The following is a 17207-nucleotide window of genomic DNA, read 5'->3' as shown; positions in this document are numbered from 1 at the left end:
GCGCGAGATCAGAACAGAGTGGGACACTTATTACTTAGACATGCTCAGAGCTATGTGTTAACAAGGACTTAACTGAGCGCGGCCATTGTGAAGAAACGGATCAAGGGTGCAGTACCCAGATCAGAAACGGATGTATAGGACATGTTCAGCAACAGCGCTCACATTTGTACAACGGCGTTCAGATTAAGGCACGAGTATTTTGCTTGTTTGGTCAGATTAAAGGGTGCCAACTTTTAAATTGAAGTGGGGTGAGACGAACATTCTGTGTAACTTTTCAGCTAAGTGATGCATTGAGAAATTACATCAAAGGGGAGTGACATTAGAAAAGAGACCCGCCATTTGCAGACCAATCTTGGTCCTGCCACCAATTACCGGGTTGTTGCAGCAAGGTGAAGAGCCACGTAAAAAAAAAAAAAAAAAAAAAGGAAGGGGTTCAATTCATACCTGCCTACATTTGAAAATCAAAAACCCTGCGATGTATGTGTCATGTTGACGTTCTAGTGTTAGCAGGGGGGGCGGGTGTTCAGGGAAGGAAATGGGATGCAGGAAAGGAAGTGACGTGCAGAGGAGGAGGCGCTGCACGACTGAGTGCTTCGGCATTGCTTTCCCAGTCAGTGAGCCGCAAGCTGGCGGCACTGAGGATTTGATGGGAGGGCTAGAGCTGTAGCTGTGTGTGAGCGGGACCCGGGTTTTTGTGGCGAGGGCCTTCCTCTAGCAGGAATTTAGTCACGGCTTCCTGGGAACATCCAGGGAGGTTTTCAATGGAGCCGGCGTGGGATTGAGCGGAACGAGGCTTGGAACACACGTTTAGACACGAGAGTCGGCTGGGACACTGTGGAGGGACGCTAGCAGAGGCCCGTTCCTCTACCAGGAACTAGGGACGGAGGCTCTGTTGCAGAGGAGAGGAGACTTTCAGAGAAGGCGGACCCAGGCAGGGCGGAGCGGTGACTGGGTGGAGGGTGCTGGGTTCGAGGAGGAGGAGCGGTCTCTGGAGTCGGATGCAAGGAGTGAGAGTACTCAGAGGAGGCGGTAAGATTGGGTAAGGGGAAAGGGAAGGTTGGAAAGAAAGGGGGGTGGAGGAGGAGGAGTCAAAGAGGGGGAAGGCATCTTCTGTGAAATTTACACCTGTGGGGGGTGGCAAGGGGAGAAATGAGGGACGGCATCGCAGCAGATCCCCTCAGAGGGATGATGAAGGGGGGCTGGTCCGGGACATCTCAGGGTCGGGGGCTCCAGAAAAATGCGTTTTGATGGGGCTGGAAGCCTCAGTGAGCAGTATGTCTGAAGAGAAGATGCAGTCTGATAGTGTGTGTGGAAGGTAGTGTTGAAACCTGAAAATCGTGACAAGACGTTTCTGGGGGTGAATCCGACGGAGATTGCTAGATGGTTGAAGGCAGCAGTGGGAGATGTTTCCCGGGTAAAAGTGGTGGCTGGGGGTCGATTGTTGGTGGAGGGGTCGGATGCTGTTAGCAAAGCAAAGATTCTGGAGATGCATTGTCTGGGTAGGCATGCGGTAAGAGTGTTTGATCAAAGTGGAGTGTCTTGTAAGGGAGTGCTGTATGGAGTGCCAGTGGTTATGAGTATGTCTGAGGTGGAGGAGCAACTATCGGGAGTGGGGGTGGTGGAGGCGTGGAGGTTGGGGAGGAGGGATGCACATTGGAATGTGGTGTCTACAACTGTGGCAGTGAGATTTGAGAGAACTGAGTGTCCGGAGGTGGTGGTGATGGCTTATCAGAGGTATCGTGTGAAAGCATATGTGGCAATGCCATTAAGGTGTTATAAATGTCAACGATTTGGACATGTGGCGAGAGCATGCAGGAATGAGAGACATTGTGGGAGGTGTGGTGGAGAGCATGGTATAAAGGAATGTAAGGTGGGGACTCCGGAGAAATGTGTGAATTGTGGGGGGGAGCATTCTTACGCGTTTAGGGGATGCGAGAGTTACAGGGTGGCGAGAGAAGTGGTTCAGGTGAGGGCGGCGGAAGGTCTGTCTTATGCGCAGGCTGTTGCAAAGGTGAAACCGGTACGGGTAGTGAGTGAGGGGAGTGAGAAAAAGTTGGTGGTGGATGAGGTTGTGGGAAGAAAGAAAGTGCTGGGTGAAGTGAAAGGTGTAGAAATGGTGGTTGTTCCAAAAACTGAGTTTTTGTGTTTTATAGTGAATGTGCTGGATCTGGTTCAGGGGAATGCGTCCATCAGTTCATCAGATCTTACGAAAGGAGTAGTGGAAGCTGGGAGAAGGTTTTTGAATGTTGTAGATGTATCAGAAGAAGATGTGTTTAAGAAGGTTGCTAAAGTGCGGAAGCTGAGTGGGGTGCCGACATGAGGATTTTGCAGTGGAATGCGAGGAGTTTGTTGAGGAATGGACAGGAGTTGAAAGCCGTGTTGTGTGAGGAGTTGAATGTTGACGTGGTTTGTATTCAGGAGACATGGTTGAGGGGTGATTTGAGATTTGTGATACCAGGTTTTGAGTTGTTTCGTAAGGATAGGTTGGAGGGGGGAGGGAGGGGTGTGGCTTTAGCAGTTCGAAAGGGGTTGATTGCAAGGGAGATTGTGGTGGATGGAGCAGTAGAGGCGATTGGGGAAGGGATTCGGGTAGGAGGATCAGAAGTATTGGTGCTGAATTATTATAATCCGTGTGAGGTAGTGGAAGTGGGTGTGTTGACTGGAGTGATAAGAGGACATGTGGGACCGTGTGTTTTGTGTGGCGATTTTAACAGTGCCAACACGTTGTGGGGTAGTGATAGGACAGATATGAATGGAGAATTGTTGGAAGACATGGCGGATGAATTGAGTCTGGTATTGCTGAATGATGGGTCGGGTACGAGGTTGGATGTGAGGACTGGGAAGCTGTCGTGCTTGGATCTGACCTGGGTGACTGCTGCAATTGCAGGAGAATGTGATTGGAAGGTGCGTGAGGATGGAGACATGGGGAGTGATCATTCTGCTATTTTGGTAACTGTGAGGGGTGAGGTAGGGATCAGGTCACGTATGACTGGGAGTCGGTTGAATTTTAAGAAGGCTGATTGGGAGGTGTACAAAGGAGTGTGTCGGGATTTGATTGGTCCAAGGGGAAGAGAGGGGGGATTGGATGAATGGAATGAGCATCTGGTGCAGGGAATGAAAGCAGCGTCTGTGGCAGCAATTCCGGAGGTTGAGAAGGGGAAGGGTGGGAAGATCGAGGTTCCTTGGTGGTCAGTGGAATGTTCAAGAGCAGTGGCGGCACGAAAGAAGGCCAGACCAAGAGCGGTGAGAACGGGAATGTTGGTGGATTTGATGGCATATAAGAAGGCTAAGGCGGTGGTGCAGAGGGTGATTAGGGAAAGAAAGAGAGGATATTGGAGAGGCTATTGTGGGTCCCTGGGGAGTGATTCTGGTGTGAGTGAGGTTTGGAAACAGTTCAAGCGGATGTCCGGATTAATGAGGTTGCAGGGTGGTATGTCTGTGTTGTTGGAAGGAGAAGAGGTGATTAGTGAGGATGGGGATAAGGCGAATTTGTTGGGGGAATACTTTGCGGGGGTTCACAGTTCAAGGAACTTCCCAGAAGAGGTGAGGATACGAATGGGTGCGGTAGAGGAGGAAACGCGAGAGGTGGTGGCGAATGTTGGGCCTTGGGAGGAGCAATATGAGGTTTCATTTTCGATGGTAGAGTTGAATGGAGCGATTCGGAAGGGGAAGTGGTCTAGCCCTGGGGTGGATGGAATTATGTATGTATTTTTGGAGAAGTTGCCTGAGGAATGTAAGTTGGAGGTATTAGCGTTGTTCAATGAGATCTGGAAGAATGGAGTTTTGCCGAAGATGTGGAAAAGAGCGATTGTAGTGGCGATTTTGAAGGGTGGCAAGGTTCCGACAGAGTGTAAGTCATATAGACCGATTGCGTTGAATGTTGTGTTGTGTAAGATTATGGAACGGATGGTGGTTGAGCGATTGGGATTTTATTTGGAGTCGAATGGATGTTTGAGTGACTTTCAGAGTGGGTTCAGGAGGAATCGGTCGGTGGCTGACCCATTAGTGAGATTAGTGACTGGGGTGGAGGAGGCATTATGTGATGGAGAGTTGGTGGGAGTGTTCTTTTTGGATTTGGAGAAGGCGTATGATATGGTGTGGAAGGGAGGGTTGTTAGTGAGACTGTTGGAGATGGGTGTGAAGGGAAGAATGTTTCGGTGGATCAAGGCATTTTTGGCAGATAGGACATTTCAGGTGAGAGTGAGGGGGGTGCTGTCTGAAGTTTGGAAGATGGAGAATGGGACACCACAGGGGAGTGTGATTAGTGCGATGCTGTTTAATGTGATGGTGGATGGGTTGATTCGAGCTTTGGCAGGAATTGGGTGTAAGGTGGATTTCTTCGCTTCGGATGATGGTGTGGTCTGGGTAAGAGGGCGGTGTTTGTTGTTGGTACAGAGACGGTTGCAAGCTGCGATTGTACGCATGGAGGAGTGGTGTGGGAAATGGGGTTTCTCTGTGTCTGTGGATAAGAGTGTGAGTATGGTGTTCTCAAGGAAAAGTGCAGCAGGAGTTGAATTTGGTTTTGAAAGGTGTGAGGGTGAAGAGCGTGGAAGAGTTTCGGTACTTGGGGGTGATTCTGGATAGAAAGTTGAATTGGAATGTGCAAGTGGATGGAGTGGTGGATAAGTGTAAACGCAGGCTGAATTTGTTGAGGGCGGTGACTGGGAAAGAATGGGGTGCGCAACAGAAGTGTTTACGAATGTTGTATAAGGGGTTGATTTTGAGTGTGATGGATTTTGGGTGTCAGGTGTCAGTGGGTTATACGTCGAGTCAGAAGTTGCGGTTAGATAGAGTACAGGCGAGGGCATTGAGAGTGTGTTCGGGTGTGATGAGATCCTCCCCAGTGAATGCGGTTCAGGTGCTTGTGGGAGAGATGCCATTGGGGTTGAGGAGGGATGCGTTAAATATGAGATGGTGGGTGAAGTGTAGTGCGAAGAGTGTGGCTCATCCGGTGCGTGAATGTTTGAAGTATAACTGGAGGTTTGACTATTACAGGGATCGGTGGAGGAGGAAGGGGGGCACTTTTGGGTTTCACATGTGGGAGAAGGGAGTGCAGTGGGGTGTGGGTGATTTGATGATTGTGACAGATACGGATTTGGAGAGAAGGCCGAGGTGAATGATGAGATCTCCAAAGGTGTGTTTGGAGTTGGCGAATGTGGTATCGAAGAAGAGAGGTATGCGGGGTGAGATCAAAGCTTTGGGTCAGGAGTATGTGGCAGGAAAGGAAGGATACAAGGTGTTTACGGATGGTTCAAAGGATCCTATGTCTGGGAGAGTGGGAACGGCGTATTATCTAGAAAGCATTGGGGAGTATAAAATAGGACGACTGACGAATGATGTGTCTATTTGTACGGCTGAGTTGGTGGTGATTGCATTGGTGATTGACAGGGAGTATGAGTTGAGGTATGAGAAAGTGGTGGTGTTCTCAGATTCATTGAGTGGGTTACAGGCGATTGTGGCAGGGGATGGTGATAGGAAGGATGTGATTTTGGACATTAGGATGAAGATTGATCGGTGTGTGTGTGGGGGTATGGATTTGGAGTTGGCGTGGGTTCCCAGTCACAGTGGCATTTTGGGAAATGAGTTGGTGGATCTGGCGGCGGGTGAGGGTATGAGGAGGGGAGCGATTGATGTGAGGTTGCCTTTGAGTGTGGATGAGGTGAAGGCTGTGATGATGAGACGGGTCCTGGATGAATGGCAGGAGAGGTGGGTGAATGGGGTGAAGGACAGGTGGATGTTCAGTGTTTGTGGGAAAGTGTCGGTGAAGGTGGATGCAGGGAGTTTAGAATGGAGGAGGGGGGAGGAGGTGATGCTGAATTGGTTGAGGATAGGTCATGTGGGGCTGAACGACTGTCTATTTCGGATAGGGAAGCGTGAATCAAGGGACTGTGTGGTGTGTGGGGTACCTGAAACGGTGGGACATTTTTTGATTAGGTGTGAAAGACATGTTACGGAGAGAGAATTGATGAGGGTTCGGTTGAATGCGTTGGGAGTGGCTGAGCTGAGTGAGAGGATTATACTGGGAGGTGATGGGGAGAGAGGCAGGAGGAGGAGTAGTGTGATGTTGGATTTTGTGAGACAGACGGGGAGGTGGGAGGAGTTGTGAGCTTAAATGGAGCCAAATAATAATTAGTGGGTACGGTGCACATCATCCTATAGGATGGGGAAGCGCCTGCGTGGGTCCGCCCACGCTTCCGATAATTAAGAAGAAGAAGGAAGTGACGTGCAGTGGGAGGCGGGACCAGTGCAGTTCATCCGTGTTATTTGAATAAAGAAGACGTGCATGATACCGCTCCATCTCCGTTCTTCTCTGCTGCAACACGCGCGCTGGTTAGGCCTCCCCTCACCCCATCACACTGGCACGAGGCGAGTAACTTTCCAGAGTGAAAGTGAACACGAAGCGGAGAGGCTGCTCGCGTGTTGCGGTAGAACGCCCAAACAAGCAGCAGGTCCACGTGCGACGAAGAGCACACAGGACCGTGTATAGGGTGCGCGGAACCCGGAAAGATTGGAGGCTCCACATGGGTGGAGGAGACAGAATTACAGCGAGCACACGCTGCTGGCCACCCGGGCCGCGAAGGATGAAAAGGCAAGACAAAGCAGCAAGGGAGGAGACTGTCTGCACCCCACATGCCAGAAAACAGTGAGCGTGCACATCCAGTGCTTACTGAGGTAGGAGGGGCAGATGTTTGTCAGCCACAGATGGTGCTCGTGCCCACTAGGGGCAGCCATCCAGGTCCCCAAGGAGCAGAGGGACATCACCCTGGGACCCCATTCTAGGTGGATGGTGCTCGTGCCCAAGGAGGCGGCCATCAATAGCAAAGGTGCACCGGAGGTGTTTTCCAGTTTGCCACAAGCTGATTGCAGAATCCAAGACGGCAAGAAAGGTTCAGGACAATGTCAGGTCAAGACAACGACCAAGGTACGCAGGTACAGGCCCAGGGACTGCAGGGGCAGGGCCCTCAATTGGTGGATCAGACACCATATAGGCTCCCGGACACACTAGCGGCGCAAATGCCAGGGGCTTTTGATGTCTCGGACACAAGTAACATGGGTCCCAGGTGAACCAAATGGATCGGGGACTTTAAACTGTATATGGGGGCCGAAGGGACCATAGAACACGCACGTCAGAAATGTCTGCTGAAGTTGGCTCTAGGCTCTGCGACACGGGACAACATCAATGAGTTGCCCCCGGACTCCATTGACTCCATCTAAGACTTACAAGATGCGCTAGCTGCCTATTTTACTCTGCACACCAATGTGGATTACGAAAGGCATCTCACAGCACTAAGCAGATCAAAGGGGAGACCATGGATGCCTATGTCATGCGGCTCCGCACCAAAATGAAACACTGTGACTTTGTAAATTACTCAACACGGAGGCACTCTGATCGCAAATAATAGCGGCATGCGAGTCACAGATGTTCCGTAGAAAACTGCTGCAGAAACAACGCACCCTGGACGAGATCCTTGCCCTAGCTAGTGCTGAAAGGGCCATAGACTCACATGTAGAGAGTTTCAACAACTCGAATACAGGGGAGAACATCCATTGGCTGCAGCAAGAGAGAAGATCGGAGGAGCTCTTCTGCTACAAATGCTGATTTGAATACCCTCACGAAGGGACCTGCCCAGCTGTCGGCCAGCGTTGCGCCACGTGTGGCGAAGAGGGCCACTTCAAGTCTGTGTGCAGGCTCTTCCACGAGAAAGGGAGAGAAAGGACCAGGGAGCAACCACCCTGTCCCAGGTCAAAGGCTAGCTCATCTGCTGGGAACCACCCCCCCCCACGACTCCCCAAGGGCCAAGTAACCAAGCTACCCCGGACATAAAGGAAAGAGATTCAGGGGTGGACAGACAAAGGAGAGAAAGGAGAGATAGACAGAGATACGTAGTGCACACAAGGCCTGAGCGCAGATCAACACGGCACGTGCGCTATCTCGTCGAACAGTGCCCATCGGACACGGACCCCAGCTTGTCAGGGAGCGATCAGAAGAGAAAGGTGTATGTATATGCCCTGGGGAACCCCACCGCGACGGCACACAGCCCGACCCTAAGCTGAATGAGCAGCCTACAGAGTTCCTCATCGACACGGGGGCCACAGTCAATGTCATCAGTGAAACCGTACTCAAGGACCTGCCCACACTGCCAAAACTGAGCCCGGCCACAGTAGATATCTACACGTATGGGGTCAAGACACCCCTCAAGTGCTTGGGAAAGTTCGAGGGCACCTGTAGATACAAAGGCCATGAAAAAAAAATTCCCATTCACGTCCTAGCGACCGAAACGGATAGCGGATGGGTGCTAAGTTTCAAGGCAGCAGCTGATATGGGACTCATTCACATCCTATATAACATCATGGTCCACAAATACATCGACCCGGTGGACATGATTAACAACCTCTACCCACGAATATTTAGAGGCACTGGGAAACTAAAGAATCGACCCATCAAACTGCACACTGACCACTCCATACGCCCCGTGGCACAACACTATCGGGGGATCCCAGTCAACATCCAGAAGAAGGTAGAGGAGGAACACCACAAACTGCTCGAGCAAGATATCATCGAGCCGGCCACCAGTCCCACCACCTGGGTGTCCCCTATAGTGCCAGTACCGAAGAAGTGGTCAGAAGCCATTCGACTGTGTGTCGACATGAGACGCCCCAATCAGGTCATACGAAGAGAAAGACACCTAGCTCCAAGCATTTCAGACATGATTCATGTCCTCAATGGGGCTACGGTGTTCTCCAAATTGGACTTGCAAAAAGGATACCACCAACTGGTACTGAGCCCAGAAAGCCGGAACATCACCACCTTTGTCACCGGCTGCTGAAATATTTCAGGCGGAGGTGCACAATATCATCAAGCACATCCCGAACTGCCTCAACTATAGCGATGACATTTTGGTCTTCGGCTCAGACACCAACAAACATGATGAGGCTCTCATGAAAGTATGCAAAGTGCTTGACGCAGCAAATTTCACACTCCACAAGGACAAGTGGGAGTTCCGGAAGAGCACATTGAAGTTCTTCAGGTACATATTTCCGGAGGCCGGCATGACCCCAGATCCGGACAAGGTCGCTGCACTGAATGACACAGCACCCTCAGCCAATGTCTCCAAGTTGGGTCGGTTGAGGCCAGCGATATAGAGTGGAACTGTGGGAGGAAGGGGCCTCTGGGGAATAGGGAGAGAGGAGAGGTTTTTTTTGTGAGGAGGAAACCTTGTTTGAGGATGATTGTCGTCCGCCCCATGGTTAAGAGGAACAATAACCCATGGAAGTAGGATGTGAATGACCATGGTGGCAGAAGTTATAAAAAAAGGGGAATGGAAAAGAAAACAGGTAGGTTGGCATGAGGAATGGGGTGTAGGGGGAAATTGACCAAGGCGAGAAGTGTAGAAATTTTTTCTCGTAGCAGGAGTCCGATGAGATGAGCACAATTAGCTGAGCAGTAGGCGGCTGTAGTGATACACAAAATTGCAAATTTGCCAATCAGGGCTTTAGATGACTGCATTAGCCGCTGAAAGCCAATAGTTTATTCAAAGTATGTGCCAAAAATGCTGACAGTAGCCTGTTGTAGCACTTCCATTACGCAGTAGTGAGCTACAAGGAATATGCAGGCCTAGTAGGGCTGGTAGGTCACATTATGCATTGTAGATAGACAGGCAGGGTGAAGGCCCCAGCTCTGTAGCTAATAGACATTATTGGAGTGTTTGGAACATTATGGCACCTATATAGCGCTTAGATAGCCAGTCTTAAGCGCTATGAACACTAAGCTATGAGTGCATGCCTTTTAGAGCTTGCTCACATAGGCTTAATTCATCTCGACTTTCTAACTGTAGCCCTGCATGGTTTCGTAAACTAATCTTCTTTTCTCTGGGAAGGCACTGATAAGACATTCCTGAGCTTTCGCGCAGATGGGCTCCAAGCAGGGAGGGACACAGGAAAGGAGCACAGTGGAAATTCATAGAGTTGGGTTTTTCCATGAGCAAGCCTATATTTTGCACAGGGAAGGTTCTAGAACTGTGCGTCATGGACTGACAGCACGAGATTATAAAAATGCATGCCCACATGACTCAGGTGGGAGATCGATCTGTGGACTTGGTTCGAGCAAAATCGAGTGTCCGGAACCTGTTGCTCTGTCGGCACCCTGCAGCGCTGTCCTCTGAGCGGGGCTTGTTACAGCTAGCTTATGAGGGCCAGGGTCTCCCAGTGCTGATTGAAGGGGCGTAAGACTGTGTTTCTCTATGTTTCTCTAAGTTCTATGTTTCTCTATATTTTGCATTTCTCTAAGTTTTGTGCTTTGTAATCTTCTCTAACTTGAATCCCAAGATGTTGCTGAAATTCACTGTTTAGAATAAATACTAAAACATTTTGAAGGTGTCATTTGTCATTAGCTTGAGTTCACTGCTCGGCACAATAGAACCTGTATTTTGGGCTGAATTGGGAAATATTTGCTCCCAAGGGCTGGTCCCGAGGAAGATTTGCCCAATATCAAGACATTTGGTGGCAGCTTGCGGATTTGTGCAGAGCAGTGCCTTGCTGTGAAATGACAAATTGTGTGAGAGAACACAGTGCAGAGTGATGAGCAGGCTGTCGCATTTCCTTGGTGGTCTCACTGCAGCTCTGAGAAACAAAAGACAGCAACGTTGTGTCGGCTTGCCGTGGCCGATAGCTTGTGTGGTTAAGACTTTCCCCTTCAGTAAATCAGTCGTGGCTGACTTATTGCTTGGGAACGAAGCCAGGGAGCACAAGGCGATAAACAAGCGGGAAATGGCTTTGTTTAAAGCGCTCCGATGAATGGTCAAGAAAGATTTATGTTCAATTAGGAAAGAATTTTATCATGCGGTTTCCCCAGTTTAAAGTTGCAATTTGAAATGCAAAGTGAGACGGAGTTCTCAACTCTATTCTGTCACGAGGGCAGGAAAATTGTTGCGAGGATTTGACATGTAAATTGTGAATAGATCTAAACATTGATTCAGCCCCAGTGTGCTAGCGAGTGGAGGGCTGTAATGTAAGGAGGCGAAGGTTTGCTTTTTTAATGTATGCTTTTGAAGTGCTCAAATTCCTGAAGATAACGTGGGGAATGAGCCGCGTTTAGGAGAAAGAGTAACATCTGTGTTGAGAGCCTAAAGGGTTTGTTTTTTGGGCAACTGTGAATTCCATGTGCTGGCGGTGCATTCTGTTTAAAGGAAGCACACTAAAATGACTACATTGCATGCTTACAATGGGTGAGAGACTCACTTAAAAAAGAAAGTGAGTGAATGGTATTTGGATTTTCGATTTTTGTGTATTGATTTGGAATTGCAGAATCAGTTTGCAATGGTTTGGGGGGAAAAGACAATTTATATTTTTCTAAATTGCCCCTGGAGTATTTTTGGCTGTTCCCACGCTATGCCATGGATAGGTACTGTTGCGTTATAAGTGATGTATGTTTTGGAAATAGTGACCTGTTAACTGCGGTACTTGGTGAAAAATGTTGTTGACACATTAACAGCCCACAAGCAATATAGAGTGTGGGTTGCACTTAGAGGAAAAACGTGCAGGGAGCTGCACTACACATGACATGTTTTAAATGCACTGAAATAATTGGTTTTCATTTGGCAATGGTACAACAGAATGAAAAATCTGTGTGTGATAAGACAGCACAAAGATTTAGTGGGTTGCGGGTTCTTTTGAAAGATCGCACATTGCATTGGAGTGAGTTTGTGAAGCCAAACTACAAGGTTACGAGGAAAAAGAAAAGAAAAATGTATGCCTTTAAATGGAACATTGATCAGTTCAAAACAGGCTAAAAGACGCTTTGACATTTTGCTAAATTACATGGAGTAGAATCTGATGACAAGAAAAAGTGCCTCTTTTGAAAATAAGAGTCTTGCTGTGCAGAGCTTGTGCCTTGAAGATAACTTGCACTGTCTTGGGCGAGGTGCGCGAAAGAAAAAAAAAACTGTTGGAGGAAGGCAGGAAACTGGTTGAACTGTCTGAAACGAGTGCCTTTCATTGAAGCCGCCACAGTTTATGAGTTATAGGCAAAGAGATAAGCTTGCTGCGTGGTATGGCACTGCCATGTGCACAGGAAAGATAAATAATGACATTCCTGCATTCCATCCCCTGTGAGAGACACCGTCAGTGTGAGCAAAAACTGAGGAGGGGGGTGCAAAGACAGAATGCTGAAACAAAACTAGGCAATAATTGCCGTGAGTGAGAAGATGAAAAAGAGCGCAATCTACCTTACACATGCTGATGTATGCATGCTTTCTGACACTGGCATGCAATAACAGAGCTGATCAGAAGTAAAGAATTTGCCCAGTATCAACACTGGAAGGAAAACAAATGCTGCATGCAGAATGGCAGACGGGCGCATCGCATCTGAACATTTGGGGAACCTGTGCATCTGTGAATGGGCTAAGAAAAAGACAGCTGCCCATTTCAAGAGACATTGCCGTGCAAGCTGCATCCCCATGCCCCATGTGATGTGAAGTGAAGAGACATTGCCGTGCAAGCTGCATCCCAGTGCTCCATGTGATGTGAACTGAAGTAAAGCGCTGTGCACTGGAGAAGAAACCTCTAGGCGCTTTGAGAAGTGAAAATACACAGCTGGCAAAAATGCAAGCTACATTGCCAGGGCTGGAGTAACTGACAAAGACGTTATGGTGTTCCAGATGGAAGCAAACTGACAAAGGTAGCCGTTTTGCAAGAAACAACATGCAGAGCGGGGCTTTGGAGTATAACATGAACACTGCACATTAGCCATGATCCAGAAGCCTCACGGCTTAGTGCAAGAATGAATGATTTGTTGAAGCAACAAAAAGGAACTGATTCAGACTATCGCGTTCAAAGGGGTGGCCCAAGAAATCAGCAGACACCCTTTGGGAAAATGACAAGTGGAAAATCAGAGGCTTGAAAGACACTAGCTGTATGGAGAAAAATAAACAAAGCTGCTTGTGCAACTGCAGGCGGTATTGGACTGAAAAACTTTACCTTTGAAATATGGAGAGATGCCAGCAGGGCAACCTAAATCAAGATCATGAGACACTGGAAGCAAGTTGGCGCCTGGCATTCGTGATCGCTCTGGTGACAAAGAAAAGCTTTCATCCATTGAGAAGTGCGACCTGGGTACTTATTATATGGCTTTTGTAAAATCACAGATCAGTCTGAAGTACCATTGACCAACTATGATTGCATTGCACAAATGAGTTTGTGATTAGGCAGTTACACCCCGTATGGTTGAGTGTAAATAAGCCCCCAGTAACATGCAGAAGGGTGACCAATAATTGTGGTAGCAATGATAAAGTGTGTAGTTACCTGATGAGACTTCTGTAGGTGGGGGTGGTGTTAAGGGAAGGGGTCGATAACGGTGATATTGTAGTTTTGATGACATCCTAATGTGAAGAACTATGATATTGTACTTTTGATGAAATCCTAACATTTCTGTTTGTATTTTGCCTAGGCAAAAGACCAAGACAGTTGCGTGCCATGATTGGGGTAGATGTGTGGAATTTGCGGGTGACACTGATCAGTCAAGCAGACGCATTCTTAGAGAAAGCGAGTCACTGCGAGATGATATGTGAACTTTGAACCTGTCCTGCACCGCACTCAATGCTGCGAACATGCATGACTTATGAGGACATTTGTTCTGCAACCTGCGAGACGTGTCCAACAGAGTAATAACTTTTGCTGAACTGGCACAGTGCAGACTTGGCTAGTTATCAAACATTTGATGCTGCACATTCAAATGATTTAGTTGCTGGAAATAACCTGGTTGATATGTTTTGCCTTTCTTGTTTAAAGGACTGTGGACAATGGGTTGTGGACTGTGACATCATGCACCACAAACAGCTGTGTGACACAGCACTTGAATGCTAACACATTGAAAAATGGTTTTTAAATGCACTTTTTCAGATGAATCTGAAAAAACGAAATGTTTTGCTCTTCCAACTGAATTGCTTTAACCAGAGATATTTTGCCTTTTCTAAAACTACTACGTTGCACGTAGGCAGGAAAATGATTTATGAATTGTGTGGGCAGCAGGATTATGCAAGCAGGAGCGTAATTTATTTTGAGATAAAATGAGTGCGCACACCAAAGTCAGCTGTGCGTAGGTTAAGGTTCTTAATTTGTAGTAATGCTGCCAAGTGTGTGAGCTCTAATTTGAGATGGTAACTTTTGAAACACTGGATACTTTTACAGCCAGCCTTAAGGCGGGTAAATGAAACCATGACGGACTTGATATTTGATTTTATGACACAGTGTGAGACACGGTTTATGTTAAACCAACCAGTTTCATGTTTTTTTGGGGACAGCTGTCTCCAGCACACTAATGCAAAAAGTCACCTTTTGATTGTAGACATTTAGTATAATTCCTTGGAAAAGCGCTACAAATGGAGTCCATTTCTATGGCCCATCACCAAAGTGCGCGTAGCTAGGGAGCTAGATTGATTAATTGCGGGAGCAGCGGGGGGGGGGGGTTAACAGGAGCTTAATACGATTTTGACATAGAAACTGTGCACAATAAGCTAGCCACTATGGGTTCTGATGCCAGCTCTGCTACAAAACCTCTGGCCTAGTGGGGTCCATTGATAAGCCCAACGCTGCTACAAGTATTGGCAACCACTGGAGATGGCAAAACCTTAGGTATGAAGACATTTTTTCTGCCATAGGGCAGGTCAACAAGACTGCTAAATACACACAATGCATTTTATGGCAAACATTGTTTAATCAGCAGGTGTTGGCTTTTCGCTCCGAGTGGGGGCGACCATCCTCAACCCACTGGCACACAGAGCTACAGTTACCAGCAAACATATGGATCAAATCGCTTGCTTTTGATTGCATGAATAACACATGCCATGCCTTAATGCAAATTAGTAGAATTGTTTTTATTTTGATAACCTGGTGCCCATGGATTCACCTTGCTCATAAAATTAGATGGTTTCTGGTTGGGTTCCACATACATGGGGGAAGTGTCTAATCACACAGCCCATAGTCACGTTTGAATGCCCTGGGATCAGGGTGAGGGTAAGCCCTTAGAGTGAAAGGCTGCCAGGTTTAGAATTGGTAACCATACATAAATGCAATAGTGCATTGTAGATTAGACTACACCGGATTGCCTTGACATTCTAACTGCATGCTGCTTTTTAACTGACAATCAGTTATACAATAATTATTTAGGTATTTTTGTGTAGGCCAGGTTTTGGCTAGTGTAAATGTCCATGTTCACTTTGTGTAGGTATTTTCTGTGTAGGCCAGGTTTTGGCAAGGGTATATGTCACTGTTCACTTTGTGTACATTTTTGTTTAGGTAGTGTTTTTACTAACCTTGCATGCCACGCTGACTAACCGCTAGAAGATAGTTTGCTTAAACCTCTTGCAAAGCCCCAAGGTCTTTATCACTGCACTACATACTATGTTGATGGGTATTAGCCAGCATGTTCGCACACACATTGAATAGGGGTGGAGTGTAGTGATACACAAAATTGCAAATTTGCCAATCAGGGCTTTAGATGACAGCATTAGCCGCTGAAAGTCAATAGTTTATTCAAAGTATGTGCCAAAAATGCTGACAGAAGTCTGTTGTAGTACTTCCATTACGCAGTAGTGAGCTACAAGGAATATGCAGGCCTAGTAGGGGTGGTAGGTCACATTATGCATTGTAGATAGACAGACAGGGCGAAGGCCCCAGCTCTGTAGCTAATAGACATTATTGGAGTGTTTGGAACATTATGGCACCTATATAGCGCTTAGATAGCCAGTCTTAAGCACTATGAACACTAAGCTATGAGTGCATGCCGTTTAGAGCTTGCTCACATAGGTTTAATTCATCTCGACTTTCTAACTGTAGCCCTGCATGGTTTCGTAAACTAATCTTCTTTTCTCTGGGAAGGCACTGATAAGACATTCCTGAGCTTTCGCGCAGATGGGCTCCAAGTAGGGAGGGGCACAGGAAAGGAGCACAGTGGAAATTCACAGAGTTGGGTTTTTCCATGAGCAAGCCTATATTTTGCACAGGGAAGGTTCTAGAACTGTGCGTCATGGACTGACAGCACGAGATTATAAAAATGCATGCCCACATGACTCAGGTGGGAGATCGATCTGTGGACTTGGTTCGAGCAAAATCGAGTGTCTGGAACCTGCTGCTCTGTCGCCACCCTGCAGCGCTGTCCTCTGAGTGGGGCTTGTTACAGCTAGCTTATGAGGGCCAGGGTCTCCCAGTGCTGATTGAAGGGGCGTAAGACTGTGTTTCTCTATGTTCTATGTTTCTCTATATTTTGCATTTCTCTAAGTTCTGTGCTTTGTAATCTTCTCTAACTTGAATCCCAAGATGTTGCTGAAATTCACTGTTTAGAATAAATACTAAAACTTTTTGAAGGTGTCATTTGTCACTAGCATGAGTTCACTGCTCGGCACAATAGAACCTGTATTTTGGGCTGAATTGGGTCATTTTTGCTCCCAAGGGCTGGTCCCGAGGAAGATTTGCCCAATATCAAGACAGCGGCTCAATATGTGGGGAGCATCTGCAACTGGTCAGTCAGGTAGGAAAGTTGATTTATAGCGTGGGAAACGGCAGCAAAACAAAGAATGCCAAAGGGGAAGAGTGCACAGCGGTGGGGTGAGTGCACTATAGAGAAAGGGCGAAATGATGGACGTGGGTACGGAAGAGTGGAATGGGGTTAGAGCAAGGGAGAACATGGAGGTTCACACAGTGTTAGCAGGTAGCAGGGCATTAGGGAAGGACAAGGGGAAGGGATGGAGGAGAAGAAGGTGTGGAGAAGGGTACATCGGAGTATTAACAAGGGGAAAAAGTCAAGGAATACACTTACATGGGGATAAGAAATCCATTAGGCGCACATTTGATGGTGCCTACTAGGGAGAAAATATGGGAGGGTGAGCATGTGGATTTATTTGCACTACAGCACAGGGAGAGCAAAGCGAATGAAAGGTACAATGACGAAGAGATGGAGTTGGCCAGAAGCCCAAAGGTGCTTGCATCGATACAGAATTGAACATTAGCCTTTACTATACATGCTAGCACATACTGGGAAAAATACCCAGATATTATGGAAATATATGGCTGGCAAAGGGAAGGAGGAAAGGAATTCTAGGGGCATGGCTTGGGTGAGATATGAGGAAATTCGACTAGGATGGGAGAGGATGGCACATTGTGGGATGAGTTGGACATGGATTTATGGCTGCAGTGGATAACCGCTATGTGGCAGA

At 47.6% G+C, this 17207-nt stretch overlaps 1 protein-coding gene and 1 long non-coding RNA gene across 3 annotated transcripts in view; one reads left to right on the top strand and one right to left on the bottom strand.

Annotated features, from left to right (window-relative positions):
- Positions 1 to 17207, bottom strand: part of LOC138582135 (zinc finger protein 282-like) — a 176157-nt gene that overhangs the window by 117675 nt on the left and 41275 nt on the right. The gene's annotated exons all lie outside the window — the stretch shown is intronic.
- LOC138582133 (uncharacterized) lies at positions 68 to 16353 on the top strand. 2 transcript variants are annotated; one of them, XR_011304954.1, is made up of 2 exons: positions 68 to 188; positions 13445 to 16353. It is a non-coding gene; the product is annotated as an uncharacterized lncRNA (long non-coding RNA). The 2 variants fall into 2 exon arrangements; XR_011304955.1 differs by having other exon boundaries at positions 84 to 1029.

Source organism: Ambystoma mexicanum, chromosome 3q (assembly GCF_040938575.1).
Source record: "Ambystoma mexicanum isolate Mex_15411 chromosome 3q, UKY_AmexF1_1, whole genome shotgun sequence".
NCBI lineage: Eukaryota > Metazoa > Chordata > Amphibia > Caudata > Ambystomatidae > Ambystoma > Ambystoma mexicanum.
The sequence above is the reverse complement of the archived record's forward strand: the minus strand, read 5'-3'. Positions and strand labels throughout refer to the sequence as shown.